At 47.4% G+C, this 19,172-nt stretch overlaps 1 long non-coding RNA gene across 4 annotated transcripts in view; it reads right to left on the bottom strand.

The window, feature by feature from the left end:
• LOC103160242 overlaps positions 1-14,201 on the bottom strand; it is a 70,814-nt gene extending 56,613 nt beyond the window's left edge. Inside the window, exons 1-4 of one of the 4 annotated variants that reach the window (XR_004771761.1) lie at positions 13,275-14,201; positions 10,551-11,696; positions 9,102-10,260; positions 3,721-3,838 (exon numbers count right to left, since the gene is read on the bottom strand). This is a non-coding gene — a long non-coding RNA (uncharacterized LOC103160242). Of the gene's footprint in view, positions 1-3,720; positions 3,839-9,101; positions 11,697-12,847; positions 13,128-13,274 lie in introns of those variants that run through there. The other 3 variants (XR_004771758.1, XR_004771760.1, XR_004771759.1) reach the window with 3 other exon arrangements.
• Positions 14,202-19,172: the final 4,971 nt, after the last annotated feature.

A 19,172-nucleotide genomic window follows, 5' to 3' on the forward strand; every position in this document is an offset into this window, starting at 1 on the left:
GAACACAGAAGTTATTTTAGATGTAATTTGTCGATTATTTTGGCTAGTACAACTGGACTGAGGTCTCGGCAGTGGAATCTCAAATATGTGGTCAAGGCAAACATAACTGTTGTGGGGAGGAAGGTAGGGGGCTAAGAACTGTCTACGCAAACACAAAATAGAATCAGAATAGGATGGTATTACCTTAGTTATTTCAGTTTTGTTTTTCTGTGCTGTGTGCATGTGTGCTATGTGGTGTGTGTATGGTATATGTATGGTGTGTGTGTGTGTGTGTGTGGTATGTCTAAATGTTGTGTGTGTGTGGTATGTGTGTGAGGTGTAAGTGTGGTGTGTGTGAATGTGGTGTATATGTGGTGTGTGTGGTATATGTGTGTGTGTTATGTGTAGTATGTGTGGCCTGTGTGTGGTGTGCATGTGTGTGTGGGGGGTATGTGTGGCCTGTGTGGTGTGTGTGTGTGTGTGTGTGTGTGTGTGTGCATGTGTGTGTGTGTCCATGCAGGTCACTCGCCCGTAAGGACATATGAGGAAGAGGAGGCTGCTGTTTGATGTCATCCTTTATTGCTCTGTACCTTATTTTCAGACACAGTCTATTACTGACCCCAGAGCTTGTGGTTTATGCTGGACTGGCTGGCCAAGAGCCCCTGGAATCCACCCTCCTCTTTCCCAGCTTTTACCTAGATACTTGGGACCTGACCTCAGGTTCTCATGCTTGTATAGCAAGTGCTTCTTCACCCACGGAGCCATCTCCAGCTTCTCTCCTGCTGTTTGCTGAGACAAGGCTTCCTGTAGCCCAGGCTGGTCTTGAGTTCTATATGCAGCTGAGACCAGCCTGAACCTCTGGGTCCTTACTTCCGGGGTGATGTGATTACAGGGATGATGGGATAACAGGCAAGTACCGTGCGTGGGCTCCTCTCTGTGATCTTTGCTGGTGCTAGCTGGGGTTGGGGACCTGTGCCAAGGCTCTGAAAGTGCCTGATTCATGGTCTCATGCAGCCAGTCCCACCTGCAGCTCTGCTCTAGAACAGACCGAGGGGTCCCTGTGACCTGAAGAAAGTGCACAGGCTCCAGTCTCTGAGTTCCCAGAGGTCCAGAGTCCAGCAGCCAGCAGAGTACTAGCCCCTCCTCTGACCCTTTCTACCAGACCAGAAACAGGTCCCAGCCAGATTCTTCCTGCTTCTTCTAAAACATAAAAAAAAAAAAATAAAATAAAATAAACAAGGACAAGGGAGCTGTGTCCAGGCTGCCCTGAGGAGACACTTTTATTGCTTGTTAGTTCTAAACAAATTGTTACGTTAAGTTCATAATGAATTGTCCTTTCCAAGCATTCTAATCTTATGCAGTCCTGACCTGTTCTAGAGATGGGGTCAAATCCTTCAGAACAAGATGTCAGTCTCTGAAATGGCCCCCTCCTTTTTTGAAGGGGCACTGCTGGAGATTAAACCCAATCTTTGTCCACCACCTTTATTTTATTTTATTTTACTTATTTTTGGTTTTTCGAGGCAGGGTTTCTCTGTGGCTTTGGAGGCTGCCCTGGAACTAGCTCTTGAAGACCAGACTGGTCTCGAACTCACAGCCACCACTTTATTTTTATCTATTTATTTTTTGTGGGAGCCCACAAGTGACTCGGTTTCCATCTGGAGTCTATCCTGACTTCTAAGACATTAGAGTTCCAGCTTGCTTGCTCCAGTCTCCTTGAGAGCTGTGAGAAATTTCTGATTAAGCCCGTGAGATAGAGTAAATTATCTCTCTAAGGAGCTACTGATTCCAGCTGTAAACACACAGACAGATAATGCAGCTGCTAGCAGGACCAACATGATAGATAGTGAACCTGCCTGCTCCTCAATTCAAGGAGAGTGCAGGGAGCTGGTTAATTGATTATACTGTTCTTTATTCTGCTTTGCCTCCAGTCTGTATTTAAGCAGGATCTAAATTAAACTTGGGGCTGTCCGGTGTGCTAAAAGGCATGGACCCGCCAGTCCTCCTGAATCTGTCCTGTGTTTCTTTTTTTGGGGGGGGCGGGGAGTAGGTGGTTTCGAGACAGGGTATCTCTGTGGCTTTGGAGGCTGTCCTAAAACTAGCTGTTGTAGACCAACCTGGTCTTGAACTCACAGAGATCTGCTTGCCTCCGCCCCCAAGTGCTGGGATTAAAGGTGTGCGCCACCACTGCCAGGCTATCCTATGTTTCTGGATCTATTTCTTTATCTTCTGTTTCTCAATCCTCACGCCCCTACTCAGGTAACCCAGCTACTCCTTGGAGTAGGCTCCAACAATTTTTTTTAGTCAGGGTGTTATGTATCCCAAGCCAGACCCTGACTAGTTGAGGGTGACCTTGAACTTTTTAAAAAACATTTATTTTATTTATGTGTATGTGTGCATCTCTGTACACCAGGCCTACCAGGTGCCTGCAGAGTCCAGAAGAGGGCATCAGATTCCCTGGAGCTAGGGTTAGGAGTGGTATTGCAGGTGCCGGGAACCTAACCTGAGTCCTCTGGAAGAGTGTTAAGTGCTCTCTGTAGAGCCATCTCTCAGCCCCAACCTCGAACTTCGGATCTTCCTGTCTACACTTCCCACATGCTGAGATTTCAGGTGTAGACCACTGCACCCAGTTCTGTGTGGCACTGGGGACTGACTCTAGGGCTTTACGCATGACGGATGACTCAGCAGCCTACCAACTGAGACACATCTCTAGCCCCACAGGGCCCCACCCAAAACAACAACAACAACAACTACTACAAAAACAGTTGCAAATCCCAACAACTGCCAGAAAAAAAGGGGCTGGAGGAGGGAAAGAGGGGAAGCCATGCTGTTTGCGGTGGAGGCCAACCAGAAGCCACATGGCAAAGAGTGGGGAGGGCTTGAGGGACAGAGTGAAGGAGCCCGGTGTGTCAGGGAAGCATTCCCAGGGTTTAGACAGAACCTGACTGAGGGATAAGAAAAAAGGCTATACATTTTCTGATTTAGGAGTTGGAAAAGCACAAAACCAGTCCCTAGTGCTCTCTGGAAGCCAAAAATCTTAATCACATTTACTGATAAGGAAACACGCCAGTGCCTGTGGTGGTTTAAAAGAAAATGGCTTGCAAGGCATTGGTGGCCCACGCCTTTAGTCCCAGCACTGGGGAGGCAGAGGATGTCTGTGAGTTCGAGACCAGCCTGGTCTAAAGAGCTAGTTCCAGGACAGGCTCCAAAGCCACAGAGAAACCCTGTCTCAAAAAAAGAAAGAAAGAAAGAAAGAAAGAAAGAAAGAAAGAAAGAAAGAAAGGTGTGGCCTAGTTGGAGTGGGTGTGGCCTTTTTGGAATGAAGTGTGTCACCCAGAGAGACAGACCACACTTCCTGTTGCCTGTGAGTCAAGATGCAAGAACTCTCAGCTCCTTCTCTAGCACCATGTCTGCCTGCAGGCTGTCATGATGATAATGGACTAAACCTCTGAATTGCAATCAAGCCACCACATTAAATATTTTCTTTTTCCTTTATAAGACTTGTCATAGTCATGGTGTCTCTTCATAGCAATAGAAACCCTAACTAAGATAGGTCTCTTGTTGCAACTGGGCTGCACTTTTCACCGTGTCTTCTGGGCTCTCTTCAGGGACTCCAACCCTGTCACACAACGCCAAGTCTCAGCTACTCTCCATGACCCCTTCATGCCTTCAAAACCAGGACCACGTAGGTGACTCTTACACTACAGTATCAACCTCATCTGCCAGCATGAGTTGTAACCTTACCTACCACCTCTGGAACACAGCTTGTGTGGCTGACCCTGAGGAAGTCCCAGAAGATTTCCCCTCAATGGCTGGCCTCTTCTTAGTCGCAACCGAGTCTTCATCCCTGGCTGACCAACATCTAGTAAAGGAAAAGCTTAACTTTGGTGATTTTGGCCTCTGTCAACCAGTTCTTCAGCTCCCACCAAAAAAGCTCACCAGGCTCTGAACACTCAATGACTTTTCTTGCCCAAAGTTCCAAAATCCTTCTACAGTCCTCCCAAAAACATGGTCAGGCCCGTCACAGCAGTACCCCATAACTCTCACACCAGCTTCTGTCCTAGTTAGGTTTCTATCAGTGAGATGAAACAGCCTGACCATGGCAACTTAGGGAAGAAAGGGTTTATTTCAGCTTACACTTCAAGGTAACAGTCCATCACTGAGAAGTCGGAGCAGGAACTCATACAGGGCAGGAGCTGAGGCAGAGGTCATGGAGGGTGCTGCTTACTGGCTTGCTCCTCATGGCTTTCTCTGCCTGCTTTCTTATAGAGCCTAGGGCCACCAGTCCAGGGATGGAACCACACACAATGGGCTGGGCCCTCCCACACCAATCACTAATTAAGAAAATGTCTTACAGCCAGATCTTATGGAGGCATTTTCCCAATTGAGGCTCCCTCCTCTCAGATAACTCTAGCTTGTGTCAAGTCAACATATAACTCTTCATTACAGTGTCCAAGTTCGTCTTAACTGTGCTATAAATTGGGATTCCCATAATTCCTTCTACATAATCAGTTACCTTGTGAATACAGCTCACGGCTAATGGGGGATGTCTTTCTGTGTGCTGTGAATATGTTTCTCTTATTGGTTGATAAATCTGTGTTGGTCAATGGACGGGCAGGATGTAGGCAAGGCAGGAAGTATAGGTGGGGCTACCAGACTAGGAGAATTCTGGGAGAGGAATTCAGAGAGTGAGTTGCCAGGGAGACGCCATGTAGCTGCCAAGGGAGCAAGAGGTCTGGGCATCACCAGTAAGCCAAGACCATGTAGAGATACACAGAATAATAGAAATGGGTTAGTAATTAAGAGAGCTAGCCAATAAGAAACCTGAGTTATAGGCCAAACAGTTCATAATTAATATAAACCTCTGTGTGTTTATTTGGGACTAAATGGCCTAGGGACTGGGCAGGACAGAAACTTCTGTCTACAATAGCACTCAGGGAAATGCTGTGTCTGCCAGTTCATCATAAAGAGATTTCAAAAGTAGAGATGCACAGGCTGGGGCACGGGAGTGCGAGTGTGGGGGCTTTGTTCCGGCTATACATACAACCTTCCAGTGGCCCCTGGTCCACGGTCCCCCAAACCCTTTCTGTGTCTCACTATGTAGCACTGGCTGGCCTAGAACTCATTATATACACCAGGCTGGCTTGGAACTCAAGGTGAGATTCTCCAGCCTCTGCCAAGCCAACGCTGGGACCACAGATGTAGGTGCCACCATGTCCAGCTTGCATAGGCAAGCATGGGGCTGGACAGCCATGAGAAACAAGATTACACAAGAAGGATATAATTACTACTGAGACTGGGGCTTACAATCGTCTATGACTCCAGTTCCAGGGATTCCAAAGTCCTCTTCTGGCCTCCATGGGGAACCAGGTGTATATGCGATGCATAAACTTATATGCAGAGAAAATACTCATACATAAATAATAATTAATTAATTTTTAAAAATTTGAGACAAGCTCTCTCTATGTAACAACCCTGGCTGTTACTGGAACTCACTCTGTAGACCAGGCTGGCCTTGAACTCAGAGATCCCCCTGCCTCTGCCTCCTGAGTGCTGGGATTAAAGGCGTGTGCCACTACACCTGACTTGTATTTTTTTTAATAGAAAAGAAAAAAAAAACAAAAAACCAAACAGACTGGGGATATAGCTCGGTTGGCAGAGCTTTAGATGACAGGCCGCCCATAAAACAGCATGGCAGTGTCTCTGAAGAGTGATAGAGGCAGGAGGGTGACAAATTCAGGGTTATCCTCAAACACAGTGGGCCTGAGGTCAGCCTGGGCTACATGAGGCCAGCCTGGGTTACATGAGGCCCTGTCTTGGAAAGAAAGGAGAGAAAGAGGAATTAAAGAGAGAGTTATGAGCAGCCATGAGGGTGCTGGAACCAAACCCATGTGCCCTGCAAGAGCAGCCACTGAGCCATCTCTCCGGTGCCTTTGAACGCATTTTGCAAAGTCTGTGGGAAGCCACTGGAGTTGTCAGCCAGGGAAAGGCTGTGTGTGCTTGCTTGCATCTGGGATGGCTCAATCAGGCTTCAAAAAGAAGGATCTAAGCCAGAGCAGCAGAGGGCAGAGGTGGGAGGTGGAAGCAGGCGCTCCAGGCTGGAGGCTTAGGGTGTGATGATGTGGACAGAAGGAAAATGTGGACGCCAGAAAGATCTTTATGAGGGAAAAATCAAAATATGTAAGGATTACCAGGCATAGTGGCACTCAGGAGGCAGAGGCAGGTAAATTTCTGTGCATTTGAGGCCAGCTAGGGCTATGTAGCAAGAACCTGTCTAAACACACACATACACACACAACACACACACACACACACACACACACACACACACACACAACACAAAAAAAAAAAAAAAAAAAAAAAAAAAAAAGATTCTGAGAATGGGAGAAGCAGGAGCGGAGGGCACTGAAAGCTTTTAAGGTGGACTGGATAGAAAGAGCCATGGCCTCTGCTAGGAATTCCAAAACCTGGGTTTTGCTTTGTTACTGTTGCTGTATCTACTGTTGCTATTGTCACTTGTGACAGCATATCCAGTAGCCCAGAAGAGCCTCAAGCTCGCTATATCCCAGGATGACCTTGACCTTAGATCCACTTGTTTCTACTCTCCAAGTGCTGGGATAATATTAGGGCATGCACCCAGAGTGTGGGGTGCTGGGCATGAAACCTACAGCATGCTAGGCAGGCCCTCTACCAAGTAAAACCTACTCCTAGCCCCCATGTGTACAATTTTGGTGAGTTCTTCAAAGGGTTGCTAAGGAATTAAGTGAGTCTTTTTATACGGGATTGCATGGATAAGGTCAAGTTTTAAGTCACAGGCACTCGGGAGGTTAGGGTATTGCTACTATAAACAGAAATTACAAATCCTATCACACACACAAATAAATAAATAGATACAAAGAAACAAACAAAAGTTACTAGTCTTGTTTGTGAAATTCCGGAAAAGGGAGGCAAGGACCAGCGTCATATATGCTTAGTCCTCAAGCCTGATTCATTGCTATTTTAACATTCCTACTTGACACCTCTCAATATAAAAGAAATATCATCTCTTTGTTGGCAACTTCCACAGCAAATGTTAATTGTTATGGAATTCTTTTTTTCTGTAAAGTTTTTTTTATTACATGTATTTACTTCCTGTGTATGGGGGTAGGGTGTCAGGTCAGAGGACAGCTTGTGGGAGACAGTTCTCGTTCCACCTTGTGGATTCCAGGGATCAGGCTCAGGTCATCAGACTTTGCCACAGTGAGCCATCCTCCTGGCCCTTGTTGGCATCCTTGGCTCTCAATTTGGCATCTCGTCTTCAACAAGATTCCAAGGCAAGAGCCCCCTCCAGATCCCTGCAATATTCTGCCTTTCTGTCCTGGCTCGGTTTCCCACCTGCCATTGCACTACTGTTGTTAGACCCCCGGAAAACTCAGGCCTCCGGGGTCCCAGCCCAGGACTGTGGTCACCCCAATCACCAGGCAGATTCGAAAGCTTGCTGCAAACTGCATGAGGCTTTATTATTGTTTAACAAGCTTACCCCATGTTAGCTCGGGTCTTTCACCTACCCGCCAAGGCGGATGGCTAGCAAAGACCGCTCAAAGGGGCTGCATAGAGATCTTGTAGGGCAGCGTAAGGGGAGTGTCTAGGGGTACGCACGGGCTCAGGATTGGTGTGCTTCCAGGCTTGGAGGGTTTGCCCTGTGTTGATTGGCCAACTGGTTGTTATGGCCCATAGGCCCTCCCAAGGTGGTTGCTATGCTCTATGAGTCATTGCTGTGCACTTGTCCGTAAAGCACACCCAGAGCCTTAAAGCATAGCGCCACTAGCTAACTTCTGATTGGTTCCTTGCCACGAGGCAGGCACCTAACCTCTAGTAACCAAGGCAAGGTCAGAAAAGCTGTTATGGCTGCTGAAATGGGGAGCTGGTACCTTCAATGTTATCTCACCAACCTGTGATTCCACAATCCTACATAACCCAATGACACCAGATCCTGTGAGGTTAACTCATTAGCAAGGGCAAAAATTTAAAAGTGGTGTTAAATCTGGTTAGAGAGCCTAGCAGTTAGGAGCACATGCTGCTCTTGCAGAAGACCTGGGTTTGGTTCCCAGCATCTATATCAGGTGGTCCACATCTACCTATAACTCCATTTCCAGGAGACGTGACACTTTCTCTGGCCTCTGAGGAAAGTGCATGCGTATGATATACATGAACTCATGTAGTGTACACACACACACACACATAAAAATAAATCATCTTTGAGAGGGTGGGTGAGTCTGGCCGTGGTGGGATGCCTTTAATCCCAACACTCAGAGGCAGGCAGATCTCTGAGTCCAAGGCCAGCCTGGTTTACAGAATGAGTTCCAGGACAGCCAGGGATACACAAAGAAACCAGTCTCAAAAACAACCAAAAAAAAAAAAAAACAACAAAAAAAAAGGTGGTGGGATTGGTGGGTGTCACTTCCCCAGGATTCTGCCAATGAACATAGCCTAACCTTGGCTGTAGTATAGTTGAGAGATGTATAGGAATCTCATTCACTAATATTTCTTCCTCAATGACTGAGGGCTCCTCAGGAGCAAGAGCAAGAACCTCTGGCTCCTTGTCCTGTCCCTGGGACCATGTCAGGTGCACTGTAATTGAGGAGCTGTGTTTGTCAAATTGATCCTTCTTAGTTATGTGTTTATATGAATCTGTGTGCTCGAACACCTGCACATGGGTAGAAGAGGGCACCGATCCCCTGGAGCTTCCTTACAGGCCATCATATATCGTCTGACATGGGAGACAGAGTTCAAACTTGGGTCCTCTTGTGAAATCAGTATGCATTGTTAACTGCTAAGCCATCTCTACCCACTGATCCTTTCATTTTTCATTTTATTTTTATGTGTATAAATGTTTTGTCTGCACATATGTATAACGTCCAACCAATGTGTGCCTGGTGCCTGCAAAGGTGAGAAGATTTAGTCATATCCCCTGGAACTAGAGTTCAGATTGTTTGGCCCACCACATATATGCTGGGAACCAAACCAGGGTCTTCTACAAGGGGAACAATGCTTTTAGTCACTAAGCTAGTTTCCCAGTGCCCTGTCCCTGACACCCTGCTTTTTAAAGACAAGGTCTCCCATGCCCAAGCTGGCTTTGAACTCACCTTGTGGCTGCAGATGGCCTCAGACTTCTGATCCCTCTGCATCTACCTCCTGAGTGCTGGGATTACAAGCATGTGCCGCCACACCCAAGTTATTCTAGTTGGTGCTGGGGACTGAAACCACAGCCCACTTACTAAATAGTCTACCAATTGAACTACATCCTCTGTCTTCAAATTGATCTTACAAAGAGTAACTGAGGATGCTGGACAGTGGTGGCACACACCTTTAGTCCCAAGCACTCAGGAGGCAGAGGCAGGCAGATCTCTGTGAGTTCCAGGCCAGCCTGGTCTACAGAGTGAGTAACAGGACAGGCTCCAAAGCTACAGAGAAACCCTGTCTCAAAAAACACAAAACAAACAAATAAAAAAAGAGTAACTGAGGGTGGGCACATGGTTTTTCTAGGACAGTGCCCTGGTGCAATGTGTTAATGTCTTCAGTGTACTGGACATATTGAGACCGTTAGGACATACAAGAAGATGGCAAGCGTGGTAGCCCATGTCTACATGTCTCAGCTTGCATGAGAGTCACCAGTCTGAGGTTAGCCTCAGCTGCTTGATGAGACTACACACACGGGGGTGGGAGGGCTTTCTCTCTTTCTTTCTTTTTTGAGACAGGATTTCTCTGTTTCCTGGCTGTCCTGGAACTCGCTCTGTAGACCAGGCTGGCCTCGAACTCTCAAAGATCCACCTGCCTCTGCCTCTGAGTGCTGCGAGTAAAGGCGTGCACCACCAACGCCCCTCAGGAAAGGCCATTCTTAACTTGTACATCAAGTCACGTATCTAAGAGACATATCAAACAAGAGGAACACAAATCAAATGTCAGTTTATTTCTAGCTGTGGTTACTTCTATAAGGAAAAATACTGGGTCCAGAGTGTGTCACAGGAGTTCCGACTTGCGGGGGAGGAAAGATTTCTCAAAGAATGAATTTACAACAGAAGGGACAAGATTTACTCATAGAGCGACAAGGGAGGGGAGACGGCAGGAGGTCTCTTAGAAAGAAGGAAAAGCTAGCATCCAGCATGCTGCCGCTTGGCCCGTAACCACCATCCCCATCCTGCACACAGGAGGTTGAGGCAGAACTCTGGGTTTGAAACCAGCCTGGGTGACATGGTGAGGTCTTGTCAAAATAAAGCAGAAGGATTACCAGGCATGCGTGAAAGCCTGGAGCATGGAGCAGAGAGGAGAAATATTAGGTTGGAGAATTGTGGGTATTTCTTTCTTTGCATACATTTCGCATCTAAATTTTCCACAACAAACACTCTCATTTTAACCCTCCGAAGAGGGAAAATAATTGTTAGTTTAAACAAAACAGTAGAGGATGTGGAGAGAAAGGCTATCTTGGAGGACAGTGCACATTCCAGGGCACTGATGACATAAGTGGGGAGTAATTCCTGTGTGGGGGAACCAGGAGGCATGAACCAGGCATGAACAAAGAAACAAGGGTGACTCACCCATGGTACAGTGGAAGCCCGCCCACAGCCCACGAAGGTGAAGCTGGAGCAATGGGGGCGGTCAGAGACACAGTGAGTTTTCATCGGGGATTTCATGGAAGAGTCTGTCCCTTCAGCAGAGAGAGGATGGGAGAACTGGGCAGAGAAAGCCCAACCACACCAGGAATGGTGGCACTTGCCTGCAACCCCAGCACTCAGGAAGCTGAGGCAGTAGGAGAGCCACAAGTTCAAGTCCATGTGGGCTACATAGTAAGTTTCAGGCCAGCTTGAGATACACAGGGAGGCACACACTAGTACGAGTGTCCATGGAGGCCAGAGGTGTTAGGTCCCCCGGAGCTGGAGTTATAGGTGGTTGTGAGCCACAAAACCTGATTTTTATGTGTGTACCTCAAGGCACCCAGTCAGAGTCCCGACATAACCGTGGTGATGCCCACCTATTTGTCCATTTTTCAAGAGTGTCCCAGGAAGCTGGAGCATAGGAGGGCAGCTAAGATCAACCCTAAGATAGGACAGATGTTGTCATCCACTTTAGGGTGAGATCCAGTGCTGTGGCTGTTTGGGGGGGGGTTACTCGTGCTCCTGTGAGTAACCCCTCACCTGTGCTCTTAGGTAAACCCCCCAGGTACACTGGTTCCCCAAGTTGGACTTTGGTGAAATGTTACTTTTGGTTTGGTTTGGTGTCCAATAAAGAGGAAGATGTTTGTTTACACCTCCTCCGGCAAAGAATCCCTGAAGCATACATGCACACATAAATAAAACAAAGAACACCTATCCAAGAACACTCTGCTGGTGTCTTAGGGGAGCAGGAATGTGGGTCGAGCAAGAGGTGGCCGTCCTTGGTACAACAAAAGAGGAGAAAGCCCTGCGCCTCCAGTCCCCGCATGAGAAGTGGAAGTTGTGGTTTCAAAAACCCTTCCTGATCTCTAATCTCCAAAAGAAATCGCTAGCCTGTGACATTTCTAAAGAGATATAGCCGAAGATTGCTTGGGGAGAGAGAAGGGCACCAGCAAGATTTAGAAACGGAGGCTTGATTTGATGCAAGTCCCAAAATCTGTCCTGGCCTGCTCCCGGATGAGATAAGCACCCATCGTGCACTGCGTCCTCGGCGCCCGTCCTCTTCGTCCTCGGCGCCCGTCCTCTTCATTTCTAATTTAAGCAAAAGAATAACATTTGACACCCAAACAAGCCCTCTCTGCATCCTCTTCTCTCCCTCTTCTCTTCCTTCTCTTACACTTTTCTGTACCTCTCTTTCTCTGCTCTACTCTGTTCTTCCATTTCTCACTCTCCCATCTTAATATAATTAATATACTCTTTATGCTCTCCATGGTTCATGTTCCATAGAGCGCGCCTTTAAGCAAAAACCTAACACCTCTGAGTTGAACCTACAGGAACTAGCCCCAGCCACTACCTACTTTGGTTTTCCCCTCCTCCTGTGCAGATCTGGGTCTGGAGGCTCCACCTGAGCTGTCCCTGGGGAGATCCCATTAGCACCCACCTCCCACCTTGCACCCCTCACTCATCAACCAGGACCCTGAGATGGGATTGGAGGGGGCTTCCTCCTGACCCCTCCAATTCAGAAGCTGAACTCAGCGTGAAGGCTGTGTTCTAGGAAATCATATAAAGTCGTCATTTTGAAAATTTGTTTATCCAGCTCCACCTAAAGTCTTCATTTTAAATCACCTAATGTTTGGGTCGGAGAGATGGCTCACTGCTTAAGAGCATCAGCTTCTCCTTTAGAAGGGCTAGTTTTGGGGCTCCCAGCACCCCATAACTCACAGCTACCTGTAACTGGAGTCCTAAGGGACCTGACACCCTCTTCTGGCCTCTGCTGGCACCAGACAGGCACATGGTGCAGAGACATACATGGAGACGAAACACCCACACACATAAAATAACAGCTGCGTGTTGATGGCCTACGCCTTTAATCCCAGCACTCAGGAGACAGAGGCAGGTCGATCTCTGTGAGTTCAAGTCCAGCCTGGTCTACAGAGCGAGTTCCAGGACAGTCAAGGCTACACAGCAAAACCCTGTCTCAGAAAAATAAAAGATAGATGATTGGTAGATAGATAAATAGATAGATAGATGATAGATGACAGATAGATAAATGATAGATAAATAGATGATAGATAGATAGATGATAGATAGATAGATAGATAGATAGATGATAGATAATTATTTTAAATAAATAAAATAAGTCACCATGCCTCTAAAATGCAGAACCAGTCAGCAGGGTTCCCAGGGCTTGCCTGTACCCCTGTGGTGGCCCCATGCTGATATGGGAATGATGGGGTCATTACCCTAAAGAAACATCCCAGGGTGAAAGCACTGGTTTCTTGGTTGAGATGAGCACCTAAAGACCTGGGTCACCTCCTGTCACAACTGAATGCTTGGACCTGAACCAGGGCCAAACCACTTTCCCCTCTGAGCCTCAGTTCCCTCGACTGAAATCCTCTTGACAGCTACTGTAGATCAATTCGCACACTTTATGTGAAAAGAAGATGGTGGGCTGAATAGTGCCCTTCCGGCCACAGACATCTACAGCAATAACCCTACCAATGCTTTTACTCAGGTCTCGGTCACTCCTGAAAATAGCAAATGGAAAATTACAGAGATAAGCAACCCGTGAGCTCTGCTGCTTTGAGTGGCGTGATGAAATCTAGTGCTGTCCCACCCAGGGTGTGAATCATCTCTGTCCAGCGTATCCATTCTGTATACACTACTCACCTTTGCATCATCATGGTCCCGTGATCCAGGATCCCCTGGGGGATGGGAGCCTTCCGACATATGCTTGAAAGGTCAGCAGTGGCCTGGTGCTGTGTCACAATGCCTATGTCAAGCCCCTCAGTTCATCACGTCAACATAAAATCCAGGATGAGTACTACACAGTAAGCTATTTTTTTTTTATGAGACAGGGTTTCTCTGTGGCTTTGGAGGCTGTCCTGGAACTGGCTCTGTAGACCAGGCTGGCTTAAAACTCACAGAGATCCACCTGCCTCTGCCTCCCGAGTGCTGGGATTAAAGGTGTGCACCACCACTGCCCAACCACAGTAAGCTATTTCAAGAGACTGCATTACACAATCTTTACTACAGTATTATAATAAGTATACTATATTACTGTACTTATTATTTATCTATTACTGTCCCTAATTTATGAGTTAAACTTTTTCATAGATAACATGGTTTATGTGGATTTGGTACCGTTTTTTAGACATACAAGGGAAGTCGTGGAAAATATCCTTCTACAATAAGGGACAACTACAGCATTTTCCAAAGACTGCCCCTGCTACTGCCCCTGCTACTGCCCCTGCTACTTGCTCTCCTTGGCACATGACTGACACTCTGCTGTGGGAGCCCATTCTGTCCAATGGGGTGTGAGGAAAGCAATTCGGTTATAAAAAAAAAAGTGATGCTATCAGTCTGGGAAGATAGCTTAGTTTGGTAAGTGAAGGCATTTGTCACCAAGCCTGACACTTGAGATGGATACAGTTCCTCCCTGATCGCCACATTACACACTGTTATTCATATGCAAAAGTAGGTAAATCAATGTCATAAAAAGCAGAAGGAGGAGGAGGTTGTTAAAAGGCTTTAATGGTACTTTAGTCCCAGCACCCAGGAGGAGGCAGAGGCAGGTGGATCTCTGTGAGTCTGAGGCCAGCTTGGTCTACACAGTGAGCTCCAGGCCAGCCAGAGCTATGGAGAGAGAGAGAGAGAGAGAGAGAGAGAGAGAGAGAGAGAGAGAGAAGAGAGAGGAAGAGGGAGAAGGAGGGAGGGATGGAAGGAAGGAAGGAAGGAAGGAAGGAAGGAAGGAAGGAAGGGAGGAAGGAAGAGTCATCCTGATTCAGAAGTTAAAAGCTCCACCCTGACTGAGTCTGATTCCCAGAACCCACAGTGGAAGGACAGAAGCAACTTCAAAGAGAAAAAGTTATTGCCAGACAGCTTTAATCATAGCACTCGGGACTAAGAGCTGGCAGACCTCTGGGATTTCAACCAGTCTGTTCTACATAGCAAGGCCCAGGGCGGCCAGAGAAGGATCCTGTCTCAAAAACAAAAAAAAATGTTCAAGTCATTCTTGGTTATTTAGCAAGTTCAAGGCCAGTCTGGTGTATATGAGAACCTGTCTCAAAAAGAAGTGGGGTGTCACTGAAATCCTTTATTTGTTCCTAATGTGACCATAACAAATAGATCTCCTTTCTCGGCTTTTACTTAAAAGGGGGGAGGGGAACGACTAGAGAGACAGCTGAGCAGTGAGGAGCACTTGTTCTGCACAGGGTCAAGTTGTTCCCAGCACCTACACTGGGCAGCTCACAACCACCTGGAACTCCAGCCCCAGGGGATACGACATCCCCCCTCCAGCTTCTTTGGGCACCTGCATTCACGCATTCACATACCCAAACACAGACATACTCACATAATCATTATTAAAAATAAAATAAGCCAGGCATTGGTGGCACATGCCTTTAATCCCAGCACTCGGGAGGCAGAGGCAGGCAAATCTCTGTGAGTTCCAGGCCAGCCTGGTGTACAGAGCGAGTTCCAGGACAGGCTCCAAAGCTACACAGAGAAATCCTGTCTCAAAAAACCCAAAATAAAATAAAATAAATATTTTGAAAGTGGCATCAAGCAGGGGGCTAAGGTAAAGCTCGGTGGTAGAGTGTTTGCACAGTACACATGAGGCCTGGGTTTGAGCCCTAGTTTTGCCTGGGGAGAGGGATTGAGCCTGGTCTCTTAGCAACCATCCAGCATGCAAGAGAAATGCAAAGTAAAGCAAAGGAGACCCATTTCTACTGTGGCCAGCAATGCCTGAGCTAGCAAAAACACCTCAAGGCTTTCTCCACACTGCTTGTCCTTGGAGGCATTCCCTCAGTTTCCAGTCCTAACATGAGATCAGTTACCACCCCGGGAGACCTGAGGCCCTGCAACAATAGCCGGAACCCACTCACTACCCACTGGGGTAGAGGAGGCTGTGGGTGATTCCAGTTGCCCATTTCAGAGGCAAGCCTGTCCCCACTACTCTGCTCCAGTGCCTCACCGGCAGGATCCATGAACATGGCAAAGCCTGTCTGGTGTTTCCAAGGCAGAGTGGTTTGCTGTGTATATGATGCAACCAGTCCATGAAGTCGTTTTAGGTCAGTTGAGCAATTTGTGAATTTCAGCCCAAGGCTCACTAGCGACTGGGGCTGTAACCCCAGCTTCTTAGGAGGTTAAGGGAGCTGACAAGTTCAAGGCCTGCCTGGGCTACAGAGTGAGTTCAAGACAAGCCTGGGCAGCTTAGTAAGAACTTGCCTCAAAATTTTTAAAAATGGAGGCCAGGTGGTGGTGGCGCATGCCTTTAGTCCCAGCACTCTGGAGGCAGAGGTAAGCAGACCTCTGTAAGTTCGAGGCCAGCATGGTCTACAGAGCGAGTTCCAGGACAGACTCTAAAGGCACAGAGAAACCCTAAACACCTAAAATAAAAATGAATACTAAAAAAAAAAAAAGAAAAAAAATTCAGAGGCTGAGACTATAGCTCAGTGGAAGGACACTCACTTGTCTAGCTTGTGAGAGTCCAAAGTTCAATCCCAGTACCAAAAAGGAACAGAAAATAAAGTGCCCTAGGGAAGGTCTAAGTTTGTCAGAATGTCTGGCCTCAGAATATGAGCTCACTGTGGCTTCTCACCCAGTTAGCAACGAGCTTTTCCCTGAAAGGCCAGCACAGCTCAGAACAAAAACATTTCCACCTCTTCTCCTACACAGTGCCCTTCAACATCTTCCTTTGACTCCCCGTCCTGACAAAGACACCACCGGGTGTCCTTCTCCTCCCACCCACCTTCCCACCACGGTGTCAACTGTCTTCCAAAAGGAGTGCCCCCTGTCCATCTGTGACCTTCCACGAGCTCCAAGCTTGTTCAATATGTCACCCGTGTGCCATGGGTCGCCCAGTCCAACGTCTGTGTGTCTGTTCCCATTCTTCAGATGTGAACCCTGACCTCAGGCCTCCCAGTTCTCATTAGCTATCGCCAATTTTGTTTCCTTACAAACTCAAATCCAACACACCCAACACGGATGCTTCCACTGCTGCCATTTGGGCCAAGATCCTGTTCCAGCACTTAACACACAACACAACACACACACACACACACACACACACACACACACACGCACACACACGCACACACACACACACACACACACTGTCACACAGTCACACACACAGACACACACATACAGTCACACAGAAACACACACACACACCACCACCACCACCACCACCACCGCCACCCTTGCTCTGAGGCAAGCCTAACTCCTGACTCTCTGATGCAGTTTCCAGTCTAAGTGTGCACCGGCTTAGCTTTTTCCCATCCCATTTCCCTCACTTTCTCTCTCCTGAGAGTGTCCTCCAGTAAATCCCTTGAACACAAGTTACTGCCTATGGTTGTGCTTCTAGGTAACTCACTCTCAAACACCTATCGAGTGTATTATTTTTCTTTTTTCTCCTCGGGAGCCTGGCCCTCAAACCCCGTATCCGGAAGTCCATTATGAGACCATCCATCCATCCCAAAGCATCTCCTAGCAACTGCTTCTCCTTTCTTGCCCTCTTCACTTCCATGCCTCCCGCCAGTTCATGAAGGTGAAGGTGCTCCCTGCCACACCTCGTGTCTCTCCCCTACTCCACATGGGTTCAGCACACATGTGTGTCAGATTAAAATTCTAAAATGCCTCTGATGATTTGTCTTTCTGAAGAAAAGTTCACTACTGCCTGGAGTAACCAAATGGCGGGAGATAAAAGATTCTTTTGTCTCCTTTCCAAGATGCTCAGAGAGCGGGTCGCCACCTTATTTACTTAACCTCGTTTGTTAATATTCCTGCTTCTATTCCAGTTAGTTCCCTCAAAGCACAAACTCCCCTTCTTCCTGGCACACCAACTTGCCTCTCCCCTTCCTACAGGTTTCCAAGCACTGCTCCTTTGTGGGTGGGGTGGCCAACTGCCCAAGCCACCCTCCTCCTCCCAGTTCCCACAGGACACAAGGCCAGCTCAGCCCTCTCTAGACCTCCACCTGCAGCCAGACAGAGCAGGACTTCATTTCAGCACATTTGAAGTATGCACAGCCAGGAGTTTCTTCGGTCGGTGGTCTTTAACAGGAGTGTGCCCCCCCTACTGGCAAGAGTTCAAGCTGCCATCTTGATTTGAACCATGAAGATTCTACCAGGTGCTGAGGACAGTGAGGCCACAGCTAGAGCAGCCGCCTATGTCCTGATCTGCCTTGATTTGGACTCTGTCAGTGAGAAAGGAGTTTATAGCTAGAGAAGCCACCATGCTGTGTCACTCACAGCCAAACTTCTCCTCTCTGGCACACCGTCCTCCACGGTTCAGCTCATATCTTTGAAAGAAAGAAGGGAACAGAAATGTCTGCCTGGAGTCAGGGTGGAGAGGCCCTGATTTGCTTCATTTCTGATTTCTATAATATAAATACTCCTACCAAAGCCAGCACTAAGTTGCCAGGGGCTGGCAAGATAATTCTGAGGGTCACTTGCCACCAAACCTGATAAACTGAGTTCAATTCCAGACACACATACATGGTAGAAGGAAAAAAGTTAACTCTTCAGAGTTATTCATGTGCGTGCCATGGCACACAGCAGAGCACACACCCAAGAGCACAGACTCAGATAAATAAACAAAATAATGATGACGGGGAGATGGCCCCATAGCTAAGAGCTCATAGTGCTTTTGCAGAGGACTGGGGTGTGGTTCCCAGCACCGCATGGAAGCTCAGAGCTGCCTGTAACCCCACTCCCCGCTCTCAACACCTCCTTCTGACCTCCCCAGGCACCAAGCATGTATATGGTGCCCAAGCAGATCAGATACTCATAAATACACATGAAAATGAATGCACCTCTAAAAGTGATAATTACAACAACTTTAAGTTGCCATCATGGTATCTATCGCATGCCTCTGGGGAACTAGGGTGGCCAGCTCTAGTTGGCTCCGGTGAGCAGCAAAGGCTGGAAGGAGACAGGCAGCTAACGCAGCTTGCCACATACAGGACCCGTAACAGACACTTTCCAACTGGATCTCCTTTAGTCCTTATGATCAGTACTGAGAGTAAGTAAAGCCAAACTTGTTAAGCCATCCATTCATCTTCTTGGGAAAAATCCAGCACAAAGGGCTAGAGAAATAGCTCAGCGGTTAAGAACACTGGCTGTTCTTCCAGAGGACCCAGGTTCAATTCCCAGCATCCACATGGTGGCTCACAACTGTCTGTATCTCCAGTTCCAGGGGATCCAATGCCCTCTTCTGCAGGATCCTGAGTTCATGTGAGGCTCATAAACTCACACAACTACACACACATACACATAAAAATAAAAGGTGATTTTTACAATCCAGCACAGATAGGTTTATTTTTATGTATCTTTTTTTCAAAAATCTGGGCGATGGTGCCTGCACTTGGGAGGCAGAGGCAAGTGGATCTCTGAGTTTGAGGACAGTTTGGTATACAGAGCAAGTTCCAGGACAGACAGGGCTACACACTACACAGAGAAACTCTATCTCACAAAAACAAAACAAAACAAAAAAAAAAACCTTTGGTAGATTCCTTGGCTACGTCTAACAGGGATATTTAGAAGTTGGAGTGTGGGGAATGGGAA

This window comes from Cricetulus griseus (assembly GCF_003668045.3).
Source record: "Cricetulus griseus strain 17A/GY chromosome 1 unlocalized genomic scaffold, alternate assembly CriGri-PICRH-1.0 chr1_0, whole genome shotgun sequence".
Lineage (NCBI taxonomy): Eukaryota > Metazoa > Chordata > Mammalia > Rodentia > Cricetidae > Cricetulus > Cricetulus griseus.